Below are 12,301 nucleotides of genomic sequence, written 5' to 3'. Positions count from 1 at the left end.
CCCAATGTCCTAATAAAGTTTTTCTTCTTGATGAAATATAGTTCGGATCTTTTTTGGTCGCATATTGTGGTTTTCCACACCCTCCCCCCCTCTTTTGGTCTAGCAAATGGCGACTGATCCATTTAGAGTCCATTACAACTAGCACATATGATTAGAAAAAACGTTGAATGTGTTAATGATATAATGTTGCTTAGTACTATTCTTGTTCTGGTATTATAGGATTCTACGAAGAGTCACTTAAAAACCCGACAACTGATAATTCAGGGCCCTTGGCTTTCAATTCTTTGTCATTTTCCGATAAGAACAAACAATTGTGTACAGTGTAGACAACGCGTTCTGATCTAAACCTCCTGCCGAATGTCACAGGTAGTTTGCTACAATGGATCAGACTGGAGTTGACCAGTTATGATAAATTGTAGGATTGCAGCCTATGTACACAAACGAGAGTGATCTTATTCAGTGACTGCTAACAGAGAAAGAAGAAAAAGTGAATTGAAACTTGTCAGAAATCTGTAAAACTTTTTATAGTGTCATGAGAAGAATCGTTTTAGCGTGCCCCCCTGGCACCAGGCAAAGTGTTAGTTAATGTAACTTCTTCCTTCTCCAATCATGCAAATAAAGCTTAATCACCCAGAAGCTTAAAACCTGTCCTGACTTACCGTTACACAAAACGATTTACCAAAGATCACGACCAGCAATACGACCTGGCCGTGATCGTTGGTAAGTCGTGTGGTCGCTGGAGAGCTGTCACACAGACAGCTCTCCAGCGACCAACGATGCCGAAGTCCCTGGGTAACCAGGGTAATCATCGGGTTACTAAGCGCAGGGCCGCGCTTAGTAACCCGATGTTTACCCTGGTTACCAGCGTAAACGTAAAATTAAAAAAACACATACATTCCGGTGCCCGGCGTCCGCTTCCCTGCACTCCTCCTGCATCCTGTGTAAGCGCCGGCCAAAGCAGAGCGGTGACGTCACCGCTGTGCTCTGCTTTCACTTTACGGCCGGCGCTCACAGTCAGTGCAGGGAAGCAGACGGCCAGGGACCTGACGGACACCGGAATGTGAGTATGTACGTTTTTTTTACATTTACGATGGTAACCAGGGTAAACATCGGGTTACTAAGCGCGGCCCTGCACTTAGTAACCCGATGTTTACCCTGGTTACAAGCGAACGCATCGCTGGATCGGTGTCACACACACCGATCCAACGATGACAGCGGGAGATCCAGCGACGAAATAAAGTTCAAAACGATCTTGCTACGACGTACGATTCTCAGCGGGGTTCCTGATCGCCGCTGCGTGTCAGACACAGCGATATCGTATGGATATCGCTGGAACGTCACGGATCGTACCGTCGTAGCGATCAAAGTGCCAATGTGAGACGGTACCCTTAGTCGTCCACACACAGCTGAGGGGTTGTCACAATGTTTCCAGTCAATACAATCCTCTGTGAGCGACATAGCAGCACAAATCTCTCTCTGACAGGAGTGCAGCAGTTTTGCTCACAGAGGATTGTCTAGAGTGGATACATTGTAACAAGCACTCATGTAAACATTTGCTGATATGTCAGATTACACAGGAGTTTGTGGGTCCCCAGGTCTCTTCCCTTCCATCCTGTATATAAATTTTGCCTATGGCAGCTGATACTAAACCCTGCATCGTACAGCATATTCCCCATCTGCCGGGCATGGGGACATGTCCCATTCCTGGGGGCAATCAGGGCAGCTCATGTATTAGTAACTGCGCAAATCCTAGAGAATGGATATAGCCAAGTCAGGACGGTGACATAATATTATGTTACCGCCTCATTTCATCTGTTATCACACTACAGGATATCTGATGTTCAGCGGCAATAAATCTGTCATCTGCAATGTAGGAAGGAATCCTCCCATCATCGTGCACAGAGCAGACTCCGCCAGGTCACCACTGCACCGCCATCATTCATAGGCAGGGTGCAGGGGATGTCCACTGATGCAGGATGGCTCAGTGGTTAGCACTGTTTTGCAGTGCTGGGGTCCTGGGTTCAAATCCCACCATGGACAACATCTGCAAGGAGTTTCCTGTGTTTGCGCAAGTTTCCTCCAACACTCCAAAAACATCTTAATAGGGAATGTAGATTGTGAGCCCCAATGGGGACTGTGGTTATGACTTCCATAAGGTGTGTGGAATATGCTGGCTCTCTGTGAGTAAGCATAATAATATTTACTTCCTCACGCTGCTGTGATTTACACTGCAGCTCTGCTCCATTGAGGGCTTAGCTGTGATCATTAACCAGTTCTGGTCTGAACACCTCCGCATCTCATCAATAGCAGAGGTGGCTGCTGCTTTGCCTCTTTCTTATGCTTTACACTACATCTCTGCTCCATCAGGGCACAGTGACTCCAGTTTGGTTGTCTCTTCTAGGAGGTCTCCAAGTTCATGAGACAAGTAAAGCGAATGCATAACAAACACCCCTAGGGTATGTGCTCAGGAGTCTATTTGCTGAGTTTTGGGAGCTGAAATGGAGAAGACTACAAGTGTTTGGAGTTTTGCATTTCTGAGGATCTGGAGAGTTTGTGCTAAGTTTTTGCTCCAAAAACTCCTCAGTTTGCACATACACATAGGCTGCTTTCACACATCAGTTTTTTGCCATCAGTCGCAATCCGTCAAATGTTGAAAAAAACGGATCCGTCGCAGATTGTGGAAAACGGATGCGACGGATCCGACTAGCTGATCCGGCTAATTGTATCCTAAATAAATTGGAGCATGCTCAGTTTAAAAAAACGGAATCCGTCTCCAGATTCCGTCATTTGACGGATCTGGCGCCATAGGCTTCCATTCTAGTAAACGACAGATGGCGCCGGATCTGTCGCTGTCCGTTTATTTGACGGACACAAAAAATGTTGCTATGTCCGTTTTCTCCAGCCGCCGGACTGACAATTTTCGACGGATCCGGCGAACGACGGATGAAACGTGAGGCCATCTGTCGCTAATACAAGTCTATGAGAAAAAAAACGGATCCGGCAGCAACTTTTGCCGGATCCGGTTTTTTTTCAAAATTTGCCGGATTGTGACTGACAGCAAAAAACTGATGTGTGAAAGGGGCCTTAAGAGAATTGTAGAGGCTACTGACAATACGATAACATCTGGCAGAAACAGCCGTGCTGGTTGGGGCTATTACTGAGGAATAACTTCAGTGCATTTCTGTACTACCATCCACTGCAGGGGGAGTCGTTCCTTAGGCGTCAGTCAGAACTGAGTTTTCATCGCTATTTGTTTCCTAAAACCAGGAATGTCTCCAAAACACTGAACAGGTGTCAATCTTTCAATTATAGTTTTCCTCTGTATGTTCCACTGTTCCACTCCTGGTTTTGGCATCCAAACAATGATGAAAAATCACTGACGTCTGAACGAGCCCTTAATATTCAGCTGCTGGTTATAATCTCACCTCCCATTACCCAATACACAACGCCCAGATGCGCCCAAATCTCAGCATCCATAACAACAGCAACTCTTCCCATCCTCACCTGTCGGAAAGCACTTATCGGGTGTTTTCCAGCAGACGACACAACGACAGATTAACATAAATTACGACGCAAAAAGGCGGAGAGGAGACGAGACGCTCATCAGAAATAAACTCCTTAAGAAACATGAATCATGGAAGGAACACCCAAGAAGGAGCTACCAACAGCGCACCATAGGCTGGATACGTGATGGACCCCCAATAGTCTGCAGGGGAAGACATACCATTGGTGCAGTCATACAGAGGCCTGAGAAGTAATAAGGCCCACTTTCACCTTCAGAGCAGGTGGAGTTATGTATGATGAGGAGCTAGTGGACTGCAGAGGGCCCATATACTGTTTGTGCACAGGGGCCACTTCTGTCTGTGTCCGCCCCTAATGGAGACCACATACTGTAAACCAGACCCAATAATGGCCCTACAAACCTCCTCTTCCATTACAGTTGGATGGGTGAGAGCCCCCTCTATGATGTTTTACATAACCCCTTTCATTATGTGGTCTAAACTTCCCAATATACATCCTATCTTAGCTCATTGCCATTTTTAAGATCTCTGCTTGTTGCTAGTGAATAGAAAATCACATGAGTTTTAACCAACCCAATACTTCTCATGTCTAAGTGATTGTTACAATTGTATCCTGTTGGACAAACATCCTGGACTGCACCAACACAATGTAACAACCCATCAAGTCACCACGGTCTCCGATTCATCATTTGTTATTGTCTTATTTTGATTTTTTTTGCCCTAAATTCATTAAAATGGGAACACAATGTTTCATTATTTTTTACTTAGTTGCCTTCCTGCGACTTTTTACAGTAAAAAGATCCTCGAAGTTTTCAAGAATCTTTAAAATGTCGCGTGTTCATCTTCAGCTGCACAGAAAAGGCACAAGTGATGAATTAGACTAAAACATCTGGATGAGGAAAACTGAGCTTATATTTCAGTGCAAACAACAACAACAAAAAAACATGTAAAGTTACAAAAAAAAAAAAAAAAAAGTGCAAACGAAATAATGAATAAACCCCAAATAAAAGTCACTGTTAGGACCATATTTCCACCAGAAAAGGAGCAAGGCGATGATGGAAAGGCTTCTGTATGTGGGGGCTCCTGCTATTACATGTTTGGAGTTTAGTAACTGAGTCTGGAGAGACTTTGTAGCAATGTAACAAAGAAGAAAGATAGCCGAGCATGTTTACAAAATGTCTGTGGCCAAAATCCAAAGAAAAGTGATTGTCACTGATTGGGTCTTTCAGCCGAGGGTCCGTCTGTTTATCACACACAGAACAGTGTCTGGGAGCACAATGAGACCATTCAGCGCCCCCCGGCCTCTCCCCACAATCCGGGCTTGGTGGGTTCATTATTGAGAGGACATGACTGTACAACCCAATTAATTAAGCCTGAGCATCGAGTTCTCTGGTGCATAATGTTCTTCATTCAGCGTTTACCTAGTACGAACGCAAAAGGGGCGATGAGGCGCCAAAACCTGGGAACGAACGCAAACGTGGTGCCAAAACCTGGGAACGAACGTAAACATGGCCCCAAAACCTGGGAACGACCCCGCAAACATGGCGACGAGACACCAAAACCTGGGAACGAATGCAAATGTGGCCCCAAAACCTGGGAACAAACGCAAACGTGGCACCAAAACCTGGGAACAAACGCAAACGTGGCACCAAAACCTGGGAACGAACACAAACGTAGCGATGAGGCGCCAAAACATGGGAACGTACGCAATCATGGCCCCAAAACCTGGGAACGAATTTAAACATGGCCCTAAAACCTGGGAACGAATGCAAACATGGCGACGAGATGCCAAAACCTAGGAACGAACGCAAATGTGGCCCCAAAACCTGGGAACAAACGCAAACGTGGTTCCAAAACCTGGGAACGAACGCAAATGTGGCGACAAGGCGCCAAAACCTGGGAACAGATGCAAACGTGGCCCCTAAACCTGGGAACGAACACAAACGTAGCGGTGAGGCGCCAAAACCTGGGAACGAATGCAAACGGGGCGACGAGGCCCCAAAAACTGGGAACAAATGCAAATGTGGCCCCAAAACCTGGGAACGAACACAAACATGGCCTCAAAACCTGGGAACGAACGCAAACATGGCCCCAAAACCTGGGAACGAACACAAACGTGGCCCCAAAACCTGGGAACGAACGCAAATGTGGCGATGAGGCGCTAAAACCTGGGAAAAAAACGCAAAAGTGGCGACAAGTCGCCCAAAGCTGGGACACTGTTTTGCGATAAGTTGTATGATTAAAAACACAAAATATAATAGTAATTGTTCCTCACTTTGCAACTACTAAATTGTATCTGAATGGAGACGTTATTCTCAAGAATTTTGATTGCTGTCAGTGAATGAAAACATTAATACTAATATTCAAGGGCCGAAAACATAGGTATAATCCTATGTGTGGTCTGTATGGAGAGAGCGCGGGCAGCCACTCACACTGGCAGGGAACAGTCTACTGAATGGAGGCTGCCGGATAAAAGGAGCATGTTCTTCCCATGCTCAATAAACAAATGACTTCACCAGGGAAAGTTGTAAAAAGAAAAGTGTTTACTGAGGGGGCAAAGATATAACTGGCAGCAAAGATAAGTGGTGTCCAAATATGTGCCTGACACAAAAGTGCAAATCTCTGTATCTCTGTTCAAGTTAATTCATCTGTCCTAACAAACATATGTTAACACTAACATCTATAAGGCTACTTTCACACATAAGGTTTTTTGTTGACAGAGAGAGAGACTATATGTAAGGCCGGTTTCACACGTCAGTGGCTCCGGTACGTGAGGTGACAGTTTCCTCACGTACCGGAGACACTGACACACGTAGACCCATAAAAATCAATGCATCTGTGCAGATGTCATTGATTTTTTGTGGACCGTGTCTCCGTGTGCCAAACACGGAGACATGTCAGTGTTCGTGGGAGCGCACGTATTACACGGACCCATTAAAGTCAATGGGTCCGTGTAAAACACGGACCACACACGGACCTTCTCCGTGTGCAGTCCGTGTGGCGTGCAGGAGACAGCGCTACAGTAAGCGCTGTCCCCCCACATGGTGCTGAAGCCACCATTCATATCTTCTGTGCAGCAGCGTTTGCTGCATAGAAGATACAGTTAGGTCCATATATATTTGGACAGAGACAACATTTTTCTAATTTTGGTTATAGACATTACCACAATGAATTTTAAACAAAACAATTCAGATGCAGTTGAAGTTCAGACTTTCAGCTTTCATTTGAGAGTATCCACATTAAAATTGGATGAAGGGTTTAGGAGTTTCAGCTCCTTTAACATGTGCCACCCTGTTTTTAAAGGGACCAAAAGTAATTGGACAGATTCAATAATTGTAAATAAAATGTTCATTTTTAGTACTTGGTTGAAAACCCTTTGTTGGCAATGACTGCCTGAAGTCTTGAACTCTTGGACATCACCAGACGCTGTGTTTCCTCCTTTTTGATGCTCTGCCAGGCCTTCACTGCGGTGGTTTTTCAGTTGCTGTGTGTTTGTGGGCCTTTCTGTCTGAAGTTTAGTCTTTAACAAGTGAAATGCATGCCCAATTGGGTTGAGATCAGGTGACTGACTTGGCCATTCAAGAATATTCCACTTCTTTGCTTTAATAAACTCCTGGGTTGCTTTGGCTTTATGTTTTGGGTCATTGTCCATCTGTAGTATGAAACGATGACCAATCAGTTTCGCTGCATTTGGCTGGATCTGAGCACACAGTATGGCTCTGAATACCTCAGAATTCATTCGGCTGCTTCTGTCCTGTGTCATATCATCAATAAACACTAGTGACCCAGTGCCACTGGCAGCCATGCATGCCCAAGCCATCACACTGCCTCCGCCGTGTTTACAGATGAGGTGGTATGCTTTGGATCATGAGTTGTACCACGCCTTTGCCATACTTTTCTCTTTCCATCATTCTGGTAGAGGTTGATCTTGGTTTCATCTGTCCAAAGAATGTTCTTCCAGAACTGTGCTGGCTTTTTTAGATGTTTTTTAGCAAAGTCCAGTCTAGCCTTTTTCTTCTTGATGCTTATGAGTGGCTTGCACCGTGCAGTGAACCCTCTGTATTTACTTTCATGCAGTCTTCTCTTTATGGTAGATTTGGATATTGATACGCCGACCTCCTGGAGAGTGTTGGTCACTTGGTTGGCTGTTGTGAAGGGGTTTCTCTTCACCATGGAGATTATTCTGCGATCATCCGCTACTGTTGTCTTCCGTGGGCACCCAGGTCTTTTTGCATTGATGAGTTCACCAGTGCTTTCTTTCTCAGGATGTACCAAACTGTAGATTTTGCCACTCCTAATATTGTAGCAATTTCTCGGATGGTTTTTTTTTCTGTTTTCGCAGCTTAAGGATGGCTTGTTTCACCTGCATGGAGAGCTCCTTTGACCGCATGTTTACTTCACAGCAAAACCTTCCAAATGCAAGCACCACACCTCAAATCAACTCCAGGCCTTTTATCTGCTTAATTGAGAACGACATAACGAAGGGATTGCCCACACCTGTCCATGAAATAGCCTTGGAGTCAATTGTCCAATTACTTTTGGTCCCTTTAAAAACAGGGTGTCACATGTTAATGAGCTGAAACTCCTAAACCCTTCATCCAATTTTAATGTGGATACTCTCTAATGAAAGCTGAAAGTCTGAACTTCAACTGCATCTGAATTGTTTTGTTTAAAATTAATTGTGGTAATGTCTATAAACAAAATTAGAAAAATGTTGTCTCTGTCCAAATATATATGGACCTAACTGTATGAATAATAGTGTTTAAAATAAAGATCTATCTGTCCGCCGCCCTCCCACCCCCTGTGCGCCCCCCCGCTGTTCTGAAAATACTCACCCGCTTCCCTCGTTGGCTGTCGATTCTTCCTGGTCTGGCCGCCCCTTCTACTGTATGCGGTCACGTGGAGCCGCCGATTAGAGTCATGAATAGGTGGCTCCACCTCCCATAGGGGTGGAGCCGCCTATTAATGACTGTAAATGAGCGGCCCCACGTGACCGCATACAGGAGAAGATGGGGCCAGACCAGGAAGCAGCGACAGCCAACGAGGGAAGCGGGTGAGTATTTTCAGAACGGGGGGGGCGCACAGGGGGTGGGAGGGCGGCGGACAGATAGATCTTTATTTTAAACACTATTATTCATATCTTTTATGCAGCAAACGCTGCTGCACAGAAGATATGAATCGCGGCTTCAGCACGATGCAGTGTACCACACGCGTGGGTACCACACGCTCCGTGTGGTACCCACTCGGCACACGGGCGGCACACGTGTGCCGCGCGTATGGCCTACGTGAGCTCACGGGCACACGGACACGGATAACTCCGGTACCGATTTTTTCCGGTACCGGAATTATCTGGACGTGTGGGACAGCCCTAAAGGAATATAACTACTACTCCTATGTACAAGAATATAACTACTATAATACTGCTCCTATGTACAAGAATATAACTACTACAATACTGCCACTATGTACAAGAATACAACTACTATAATACTGCCCCCCTATGTACAAGAATATAACTACTATAATGCTGCTCCTATGTACAAGAATATAACTACTATAATACTGCTCCCTATGTACAAGAATATAACTACTATAATACTGCTCCTATGTACAGGAATATAACTACTATAATACTGCCCCTATGTACAAGAATATAACTACTATAATACTGCCCCTATGTACAAGAATATAACTACTACAATACTGCCCCTATGTACAAGAATACAACTACTATAATACTGCCCCCTATGTACAAGAATATAACTACTATAATGTTGCTCCTATGTACAGGAATATAACTACTATAATACTGCTCCTATGTACAAGAATATATCTACTATAATACTGCCCCTATGTACAAGAATATAACTACTATAATACTGTTCCTATGTACAAGAATATAACTACTATAGTACTGCCCCTATGTACAAGAATATAACTACTATAATGCTGCCCTCTATGTACAAGAATATAACTACTATAATACTGCTCCTATGTACAGGACTATAACTACTATAATACTACCCCTATGTACAAGGATATAACTACTATAATACTGCTCCTATGTACAAGAATATAACTACTATAATACTGCCTCCTATGTACAAGAATATAACTACTATAATACTGCCTCTATGTACAAGAATATAACTACCATAATACTGCTCCTATGTACAAGAATATAACTACTATAATACTGCTCCTATGTACAAGAATATAACTACCATAATACTGCTCCTATGTACAAGAATATAACTACTATAATACTGCTCCTATGTACAAGAATATAACTACTATAATACTGCCTCTATGTGCAAACACATATTTTGTGACTCTGTTCGGTTCTGGTGACAGGAGTTGAGATGCTTTCCTCTGTTCCTTTGACTCCTAATAGGAAATATCTTCACAATGGAGAAGATTGGTTTACAGAAATGATAGTTGATCTGGGGCCCAGCGTCTGTATCATATGATGGTAGACACTAATATTCTGCAGGGGCCCCGTCTGCTTTATTGTTTTCTTTGGTATCTGACATTATTTAACCAGCAATGGAATGCAGACTAGACACCGGATATACTGGACACAGGTATACAGGATATGAGCCTAGACCAGGAGAGCAGTATATGGGGGCACAGCCTTTTACCTTCTGTCCATCTGCATTACTTGGTACCTGCATTAGAGCAGACGACCTTATACACAATTCACTGCACCTGGAAGGTGTATAGACTTATACAACCATTTTTTTATTGCTCCAATGTATCAAAGATGTGAAAAGTAACTTTTGTGAAAAGTCCTACTGTGATGTATGCAGCTCCTTTGCGGAATTATGTGTCATCCCACTCCCACAGTGATGTTACTCATACCTCCCAACTTTGAAAGTTCGGCCAGTGGTGCAAATACAGTGCGGCAATTATTATTTTATACTAAGCAACTTCCCTAACCTCTCCCAGTCCTTTATAGGCACCCATAGAGAAATATTGCTAAATGTAAACATTAGTGGTACCCACTACACCCACATTGCCCCCACACACAGTATAATGCACCCAGAGACCCCACACAGTATGATGCCAAGAACAAATGGTGACCGTAGGTACTAAGCCTCATGACTGCGCTTACAATCATCTGTGAGCTAAACTGCCTGCTACATTGTAGCAAATCATCAGCCACCATAGTTCTCACAGTCCAGGGTTTTGCTACAATGCATCTCCTCTAAGCAATCCTCTACAAATGTCCATTCTGTTCTCGTAGTTTGCTACAATGTATCAGACTAAAGTCCAATTGGAACAACAAGAGATGAGCAAATTAATTTGTATCAAACCAAATTTTTCCAAAATTTCATGAAAAATTCAGATTCACCAGAATTTTTGGCGATTCAGTTCCCACAAATTCTCCAGCCACCATTTTATTGGATTCTAATGAGCACTCAAAAAGGGATGAAAAAAATAGATTAAAAAAATGACACTTAGGGTATGTTTCCACGGTCAGGAAACGCTGCTTGTTTGACGCTGCGCAGAGCTGCAGCGTCAAACAAGCAGCGTCCAGATGTTCCAGCATAGTGGAGGGGATTTTATGAAATCCCGTGTCCACTATGCGTGGAAACCCGCACGCGGCGGCCCTGCGACTACGGACATGCTGCGCGTCTTTTCAGATCGCAGCATGTCCGTACACCTTGCGGGGACGCAGCGTCCCCGCAAGGCATATCACAGGGCGCTATGGGAGAGAGCGATCATCCCGGATGTGAAGAGTTAACACATCCGGCATGATCGCGTCACAGAAAGGGGGCGGGGCTTAGCGCCGAGCGGCTTCGCCGCTGCGGCGATACCGCCGGCCATCCTGACCGTGGAAACATACCCTTACACGTCCTTCCGTTGCTTCTTGTTCAGTGCTCCGGTCTTTGCTTTTTTCGGTGCCTCATAGGATAACTTGGGTTTTCCCTACGGGACCATGTGAGGCCTAGTCAGTGCTGGAGGACTGGTGGCGTGGGCAAGGGTCCATGGTGGCAGGACAGGCGAGAGGAATTTTTTTTATTGTTTTTTTACCTCCTTCCCCTCAGTCCCTTTATGATGATTTGGTGAATAGCGAGACCTCTGTGCATGATAAATATCTTTTCAGGTAATTGTTTATACAGTCCGAATTACATTTTTTGGGGCCAATTAGGACAAATCGAAGCCCAAAACTATTTTCTCTCATCTCAAAGTAACAACTCCTCAGCTGTGAAAAGTATGAGGTCGGGCCAGGTTATCAGCCTCTGGACGTAAGGGTGTGTGTCCACGGTCAGTAAACGCTGCTTGTTTGACGCTGCGCAGAGCTGCAGCGTCAAACACGCAGCGTCCAGGTGTTCCAGCATAGTGGAGGGGATTTTATGAAATCCCGTGTCCACTAAGCGTGGAAACACGCATCCGACTTCCCTGCGACTCCGGACATGCTGCGCGTCTTTTCAGATCGCAGCATGTCCGTGCTACCTGCGGCGATGCTGCGTCGCCGCAAGTAATATCACAGGGCGCTATGCGAGGGTGCGATGATCCCGGATGTGTACAGTTAACACATCCGGCATCATTGCGTCCCAGAAAGGGGGCGGGGCTTAGCGCCGAGCGGCTTTGCCGCTCCGGCGATACCGCCGGCCATCCTGACCATGGACACGTACCCTAAATGTCAATGCGCCGATTTGCTGACAGCAAGCAGAGATCTTACAAATGATTAGGAGATGAAACACAAAGGGTCTGGAGACATTATTCCATTTCTGCAATTTTTTGGTATTTTTCCTGTTTTTCATTTGCGCCTT

This window comes from Ranitomeya variabilis, chromosome 4, assembly GCF_051348905.1.
Source record: "Ranitomeya variabilis isolate aRanVar5 chromosome 4, aRanVar5.hap1, whole genome shotgun sequence".
In the NCBI taxonomy this organism is placed as follows: domain Eukaryota; kingdom Metazoa; phylum Chordata; class Amphibia; order Anura; family Dendrobatidae; genus Ranitomeya; species Ranitomeya variabilis.
This window is presented reverse-complemented; position numbering follows the sequence as displayed.